The sequence below is a fragment of the Pelophylax lessonae genome (genome assembly GCF_965119305.1).
Source record: "Pelophylax lessonae genome assembly, chromosome: 6".
Lineage (NCBI taxonomy): Eukaryota > Metazoa > Chordata > Amphibia > Anura > Ranidae > Pelophylax > Pelophylax lessonae.
In genome coordinates, this window is record NC_138773.1 from 90,831,630 (window position 1) to 90,840,154 (window position 8,525).

The window sequence follows — 8,525 nt, forward strand, 5'->3', positions numbered from 1 at the left end:
ATTGGAACACGTAGCGGCTATGTTGGAACACATGGCGCATGCGCAGTAAGTTGTTTTTGGCCGAGCGTCCATTTAGGCTGCAGAATCTGGAAGGTCTGTCTAACAGAAGTCAGACGAGCATGCTGGAAAACCAGCAGCCGACTGACTCCCAGTCAGCTCTCTTAGCCAATGGCGGAGATCGCTGATTGGAGTGTTCTGGTAGGGGCAGCGTCCCACTGTCACAACACAACAAACATTTTTGCAGCATTGCTCCAGCCATACAGGCATACACAATTCCTTTCCTGCAGGCTGCACAGGACGCCATCATCTGAACTAGCTTGCCCACTGTTTATGTGGAGCTGTTAGATGAATGACAGGCAACTCATCACTGCTGAACTAATTTAAAATCATTAGGGGGGAAAAAAGTCATTTTTGGTTTTCGGCCAAGGGCATCCTGAATTTACGGTCATTTCGGTGCATCCCTATAATTCTGCCTCACGATGTGAAGTCATTGCCCTGCTCAATTTTGTGTCCTCTGCAAAAACTGAGATCGAGCTACTGATCCTGTCCTCAATGCTACTTATGAATAAATTGAACAAAATTGGTCCCAGAACCGAGCCTTGGGGGACCCCACTTACCACCCCAGACCAGTCCGAGTATGCGTTTTTTATTACCACCCTTTGGACACGCCCATTTAACCAGTTCCGTATCCAAGAGCAAACCTTGTGGTCGATGCCTGTCGCCCTTAATTTATAAATCAAGCGTTTGTGGGGAACTGTATTAAATGCCTTAGCAAAATCCAGGTACACCACATCCACAGGTCTCCCACTGTCTAGCTCGCAACTAACCTCCTCGTATAATGTTAACAGATTGGTTTAACAAGAACGCCCCTTTGTAAACCCGTCCTGATTACTGCTGATGAGGATGTTTTCGTTAGCAAACTCTTGGATATAGTCACTTATCATCCCCTCCAGAAGTTTACATACGATTGACGTCAGGCTCACTGGCCTATAATTTCCTGGGACATGCCTCTGCCCTTTTTTGAATATTGGTATCACGTTAGCTTTTCTCCAGTCCCTTGGTATATTTCCTGTCAAAATACTGTCAGCAAAGATCAGGAACAGTGGTCTAGATATAAACTTACTGAGTTCTTTAAGTACTCTCGGATGTGCGCCATCCGGGCCGGGTGATTTACTTGTGTTAATTTTATCTAGCCTTTCCCTTATTTCACCCTCTGATAGCCATAGTGGCAAGTCCTGTGAAGTACTGCTAACCAAACTGTCATGGTCAGTGTACCCCTCCTTTTCTTGTGTAAAGACTGAGGAGAAGAAAGCATTCAGCACAGTTGCCTTATCCGTGTCCTCTGTAACCATCCTCCCATCATCGTTAATTATGTGTACAACGTGTTCTGACTGCGTTTTTTTGCTGTTGATATATTTAAAGAATTTCTTAGGGTTCTTTTTACTATCCTCCGTTATTTGTCTCTCGAAGTTTATTTTAGCCAAGTTGAACCTAGGGTTGGGGGTCAATCATGAATGCAGAGTAGTATCCAGAGGTAAATTCAGTCGGATTAGATCTCTTTAACAATTTTTCCAAGGGGGTCATCTGCAAGGGGCTATTTAGAGACCCAAATTGTCCACACGCAGCATGGTGTAGCTGGTAGTAAAAGAATAAATAATTATAAGGCAGTCCATATTCTCTTTCGAAGTTGTAAAAATTATTTAGAGCCTTTCACACTTGTACGTCCTGAAAGTCGCACGACTTTGATGCAACTTGAAGCAATACCTGTGTAATCTTGAGGTCTATGGACCTCAAGTCGCATCAAAGTCAGACCAAAGTAGTGCAGGGAGTAGATACGCACAGATATGAAAGGTCATCATTTGAAATCATAGGGTATGACTTGTCATGCAACTTTGTAGTCCCAAGTTGCAGGACAAGTCGCACAAGTGTGAAAGGGGCCTTAAAGTCTTGTGCTGTAAAAAAAATTGCACAGATATTTAACTCTCTCAAGGTGACAACTTTCCCAGGGTGGGATTAAACCTGAGAGGGGGTTTTTGAAGGACGACAACCAAGAGGCCTTAAATAAATTGCAAAGAAAGGGTAGTTCTCAACATTGTGGTACTTGGAGAGGAGAGCACCCTACGTCTATAAACAGCGATTTTCATTTTTTTTAAGGCTAGTTACCACAACTGACATTGACAGTATGTGGCCTTTCCTCTCCAGCTCTTCCAGGCATATATGCATCTAAGCTGACCACATCACACAACCCTCCGAGCAGAATTACACCTGGAACCCTTTGTGTCAAAGGGGCGGCTCTGTTTACAGTGATGGGGAAAAGTATTTGATCCTCTTTTGATTATGATCAGTCTATAATTTTTATGGTAGGTTTATTTTAACAGCAAGAAAAATCCAGAAAAAAGCAAAAAAGTTATAATTTGATTTGCATTATCAATGAGTGAAATAATTATTTGACCCCATCGCAAAACATGACTTAGTACTTAGTGGCAAAATTCTTGTTGGCAATCACATAGGTAAGATGTTTCTTGTAGTTAGCCACCAGGTTTGCACACATCTCAGGAGGGATTTTGTCCCAGTCCTCTGCAGATCCTCTCCATGTCATTTGGATTTTGAGGCTGACGTGTGGTAACTTGAACCTTCAGCTCCCTCCACATATTTTCTATGATATTAAGGTCTGGAGACTGGCTAGGCCACTCCAGAACCTTAAAGTGCTTCTTCTTGAGCCACTCCTTTGTTGCCTTGGGCGTGTGTTTTGGGTCATTGTCATGCTGGAATACCCATTCATGACCCATTTTCAATGCCCTGGCTGAGGGAAAGAGGTTCTTGCCCAAGATTTGATGGTACATTGCCTGTCCACTGTCCCTTTGATGCAGTGAAGTTGTCCTGTCTCTTAGCCGAAAAACACAACCAAAGCATAATATTTCCACCTCCATGTTTGACAGTGGGGATGGTGTTCTTGGAGTCATAGGCAGCATTCCCCCTCCCCCTCCTCCTCCTCCTCCTCCAAGTACAGCTGTTGAGTTGATGCCAAAGAGCTCGATTTAGGTCTCATCTGAACAAAACACTTTCACCCAGCTCTCCACTGTTTCAATAGTTTTATTGAGTTTTCATAAAGAAGGATACAGAGAAATCACAACAGTGTTAAACACTTCATAAGTAGAGTATATACAAAGTATTACTTGTTAGAATACAATGCCAAATAAGAGCCATATGCAATCCTGAACTAGGAGATAACATCAGTTCTAGACTTATAGTTTTGGTGCTATTCCCCATCATCGGATACACCATTTGGGAGCAAAATGTATCATTGGGAGGGTGACAACACAGTCCACCACAGCTAGGTGTCAAAATTCTTATGCTCAAAGTCAATGTAAACAACGTCAGAAATACGAACTTGCATATCCAGAGTACCAGAAACAACATATAGCTGTCTAACTCCAAGGGATCAAAAAAGGTTATAAACTACTCTTGATGTTATCATGGTAGATCCGCTTTATACCCATTAGTCTAGTATGCTTAAAAATGTTGCCCCGTATAGGGGAAGAATAGATCAACTCTATATGGCAGAAGAAGATCAAGAAAAGAGGACTGAGAGCTCACAGTGGATGATAGTGCTTTATTGTCAACCAAGTGCGGGTGATAATGGCATTTTGACATAGTTTGCCCACGGCTCCCAAGTTAGCTTAAAGATTTTTTGTTTATCATTAACCACACTAACCACTTTGCATTGTTCCTTGCAGAGAATACCCTCTAAAACAGTCCTCCGGTGATGATGTATACATGGAGACATTCAATATACCCTTATAGGCTATATGAAGCCTGGAGTACCAAAATTCAGGTTCTATTTCAATACCGAGATCCCTCTCCCATGCTAACATATATGGGTGTTTCAATGGTGAGTTCAGTAACAATGCATAAGCCATGGAGATGCCACCCCTGGTGCCTGATCCTTAGCACACCATTGTTCATAAGGTGTTAATAAAGGAGGGTCCAATGGGGAATGGAGACCTGATAGAAAATGTGAAATATGGAGAAAACATAACCGTTCAGTGGGGGGGGGGGGCATCTCTAAGTTAATAATGCGGTGGGACAAGGTAAAGGGCCCTCTATGCGTATAAAAGTGTCCTATGCGGTAGAGACCCCTGTCTGTCCACCATTTGAAGGCTCTAATCTCCATGCCCAGGGGGAAAGCTGGGTTGTGAAATAAGTGGTCCAATGGCTTAAAGGCCAAAACCAATGCTAGGTTAGTACGCACCTGGTCCCACAATGCAAAGGAGTGGGACAGGGTGGGCACCATAATGGAGGGCCTAACCCTAGGGGGACGCTATAGGAGGAAATCAATATTGTAGGAAGGAATCCCTTTTTGTTTAAAGTTCACCCAATCGGGACGTTCCCTTCACGAGTATACAACGGATAACTGTGTAAGTTGTGCCGCCTTCTAATATGCCCAGAAGTCTGTGACCCCCAATCCTCCCTTAGTTCTTGGCCTGTATAGAGTGGTACGAGATAGCCTATGGCTCTTAGGGCCCCAGATGAACTTAAGGACTCTAGATTGGAAATGAGTTAAGTCAACTCTATTAAGCAGGATAGGTAGGGAGCGGAACAAGAAGCTCATTCATATATCCTTACACCAACATTTGTCAGATAATAAAGGTTCATTGAGCCTCCATTGAGGCGTCCAGGGGGGACAAAAAGAGACAAGAGCACTACAGAAATCAAAGAATGGTCAGACCATGTGACTGCTCTTATGGAGGCTTTGCCAATACTGGGAATCAGGGCACAGGAAACAAAGATATGATCAATACGAGAGTAAGTTGCATGTGGGGCTGAGTAGAAAGTGTAGTCGCGTACAGAAGGATTAACTTCACGCCAGGCGTCTACTAAATAGAATACATCAGTTTGGCTACTTTTGTACCAGCTTTTGGGGGTCGTTGGTATCCCCTCCACAAAAAAACTTGTCCCTCCAGAAAAGGAGCCAGAGCCCTCAGTAGCTTAGTTAAAAAGGTGGCTTGTTCCAAGATTGGGGCGTAGTACGAAATAAAGGTACATAACTGCTCGCCAACCAGTCCCTTCACCAAAAGGTATCTCCCATCGGGTTCTCTCATTTCCTTATGTAAGGTGAAGGAGATTCTGGCTGAAAAACAGCAACCCCTTTATTCTTGTCCGGGGCGTTCGCTAAATTAAATACAAGATACCCTTTGGGTAAAAAAGATGACTGGTAAGAGTGAGGAAAACGGGTCTCTTGTAAGTGCAAAATATCCACACGCTGTGAATAATAGTGGTGGAAGGCCTTAAGGCGTTTAACGGGAGAATTAACGCCCTTTGTGTTGTGTGATACAACCCTACAAGGAGTCACATGACCCAATGTGTTACTCATGATTCCCAGGTGGCATTTCCATCACCAGTAGAATCACTCAACCCATCACCAAGCAAACACGGTCCACCAACATTCAGTCCACCCTGATACGAGGAAAACTAGGTCCACCGAAGCCTAGGTCTCAGAAAAGGAAGGGAAAGAGCGTTAGCAGCAGATAGGAAAGTCAAGACAGAATATAGAAACACAAACCATAACCTAGGAATATGGAGAATCCCTCAGGTTAGGGTGAAAGGTGGGTGCACCACGATCCTGCGGGGTACAGTAGTCAGGCCACAAGCCTGCAAATACAGGATTCTGACTCGAAAGAGAGGTTGTACGGCAACTTGGCAAGACTGAAGCTATGAAAAAACAATGTAAGCAGCAAAAGAGGAAGTAATAACAAAAACATGATGGAACGAATAATATCTAAAACATCCGTTCATTTTGCCAGCGAACATATTTTACTGTATACTCAGGACTGGAGAGGGCAAAACCCATCCGGGCCAAAATAAGCCCAAGAGGGAATGCACCCACAGGTCCCCATGCCTGTAGAGCAGCTAATTTGAGAAACAATAACAAACGGAGAATTGAATTGTCATGTTAACAATAATATGTCCCAAGAAGCTTAGCATGCAGGGCTCATACGGGACACACTGTTCCAGAGGTAAAAGGAGGGTTGAATGATGACCATGGAGAAATATTACTCTCTCCCCGTGATGGAAAGGCTGATTGAGGGCTGATGCCACAATGGGGAGATGGGACGAGCAGAATCCTCATTCTGGTTAGAGCACAGGCGAGGGGGAGACTTAGGTGATGAGCCATGTCTGGAGATCAGACCCAGCCGCAGCAACAAATCTTTGCCTTCCTTAAACGTGGAAAAGGAGTACTGTAGATTAGCGTGCGTGAACGACAGATGAAAGGGGAAAGCCCATCTGTATTTGAGGGATTTCTCTTATAGAACCTGTAAAATGGGTTTTAATGATCTGCGTTTCTGGGCTGTAAATGTAATATAATCTCTCCGAACACTTGCACTGTGTGCCCCATGATGGAGAGGGATGACAGTTCCCTAGATTTTTGCATGACCAGCTCCTTGGTTTTATAATAATGGGGCTTTACGATGATATTACGGAGAGGCCCGTCGGGTCGCAAAGGTTGGAGAGCTTAATGAGCCCTATCCAGATCCAAACGGTAGTCAGGCAGGTCTGGCAAAAGTTCTGCCATAAGAGTGTGTAAGGTAGTTTCCACATCTTTCAGACTTAGGTAGGCGCAAGTGCGAAAATTATATCTGCCAGATCTATTCTTCAAATCATCTACAAACCCGATTCCAAAAAAATCTAGGACACTGTACAAATTGTGAGTAAAAAGGAATGGACTAATTTACAAATCTCATAAACTTATATTTTATTCACAATATAATATAGATAACATATCAAATGTTGAAAGTGAGACATTTTGAAATGTAATGCCAAATATTGGCTCATTTTGGATTCATGAGAGCTGCACATTCCAAAAAAGTTGGGACAGGTAGCAATAAGAGGCCGGAAAAGTTAAATGTACATATAAGGAACAGCTGGAGGACCAATTTGCAACTTATTAGGTCAATTGGCAACATGATTGGGTATAAAAAGAGCCTCTCAGAGTGGCAGTGTCTCTCAGAAGTCAAGATGGCCAGAGGATCACCAATTCCCCCAATGCGGCAAAAAATAGTGGAGCAATATCAGAAAGGAGATTTCTCAGAGAAAAATTGCAAGTTATCATCATCTACAGTGCATAATATCATCCAAAGATTCAGAGAATCTGGAACAATCTCTGTGGGTAAGGGTCAAGGCCGGAAAACCATACTGGATGCCCATGATCTTCGGACCTTAGATGGCACTGCATCACATACAGGAATGCTACTGCAATGGAAATCACAACATGGGCTCAGGAATACTTCCAGAAAACATTGTCGGTGAACACAATCCACCGTGCCATTCGCTGGCACTGTGGATAGCCATGGTGGATAGCCAAAAAAGAAGCCATATCTAAACATGATCCAGAAGCGCAGGCGTTTTCTCTGGGCCAAGGGGCTCATTTAAAATGGACTGGCAAATGGCAAAGTGGAAAACTGTTCTCTGGTCAGACGAATCAAAATTTGAAGTTCTTTTTGGAAAACTGGGACGCCAAGTCATCTGGACTAAAGAGGACAAGGACTACCCAAGATGTTATCAGCGCTCAGTTCAAAAGCCTGCATCTCTGATGGTATGGGGTTGCATGAGTGCGTGTGGCATGGGCAGCTTACACATCTGGAAAGGCACCATCAATGCTGAAAGGTATATCCAAGTTCTAGAACAACATATGCTCCCATCCACACGTCGTCTCTTTCAGGGAAGACCTTGCATTTTCCAACATGACAATGCCAGACCACATACTGCATCAATTACAACATCATGGCTGCGTAGAAGAAGGATCCGGGTACTGAAATGGCCAGCCTGCAGTCCAGATCTTTCACCCATAGAAAACATTTGGCGCATCATAAAGAGGAAGATGCGACAAAGAAGACCTAAGATTGTTGAGGAACTAGAAGCCTGTATTAGACAAGAATGGGACAACATTCCTATTCCTAAACTTGAGCAACTTGTCTCCTCAGTCCACAGACGTTTGCAGACTGTTATAAATAGAAGATGCCACACAGTGGAAAACATGGCCTTGTCCCAACTTTTTTGAGATGTGTTGATGCCATGAAATTTAAAATCAACTTGTTAACTTCCACATCATTGCATTCTGTTTTTATTCGCAATTTGTACAGTGTCCCAACTTTTTTGGAATCGGGGTTGTATTTTGGCAAGTGCTTGCTCAAGCTGCTGTTGAAAGGTTTTAATACAAGCAGTATTCTCATTTGTGCGGGCTACAGTGGGTCTTGTGTCCACAGGGCTGCCACAAGAGGCTTGAGGTGGTCAGCCAGGTGCGCAGCTCCTGGTTCATACAGCCATCTTGGAAGCTGCGCGCATGTGCCCTCCCCAGTTCTCTGAATTATTCAGATGTTCATTAGCAAACTTCAGATGGGCCTGTACGTGTGCTTTTTTGAGCAGGGGGACCTTGCGGACACTGCAGGATTTCAGTTCTTCACGGCAAAGTTCACGGCAATTGTTTTCTTATTGACTACTGATTATGATCCCGGCTGCCTTGAGGT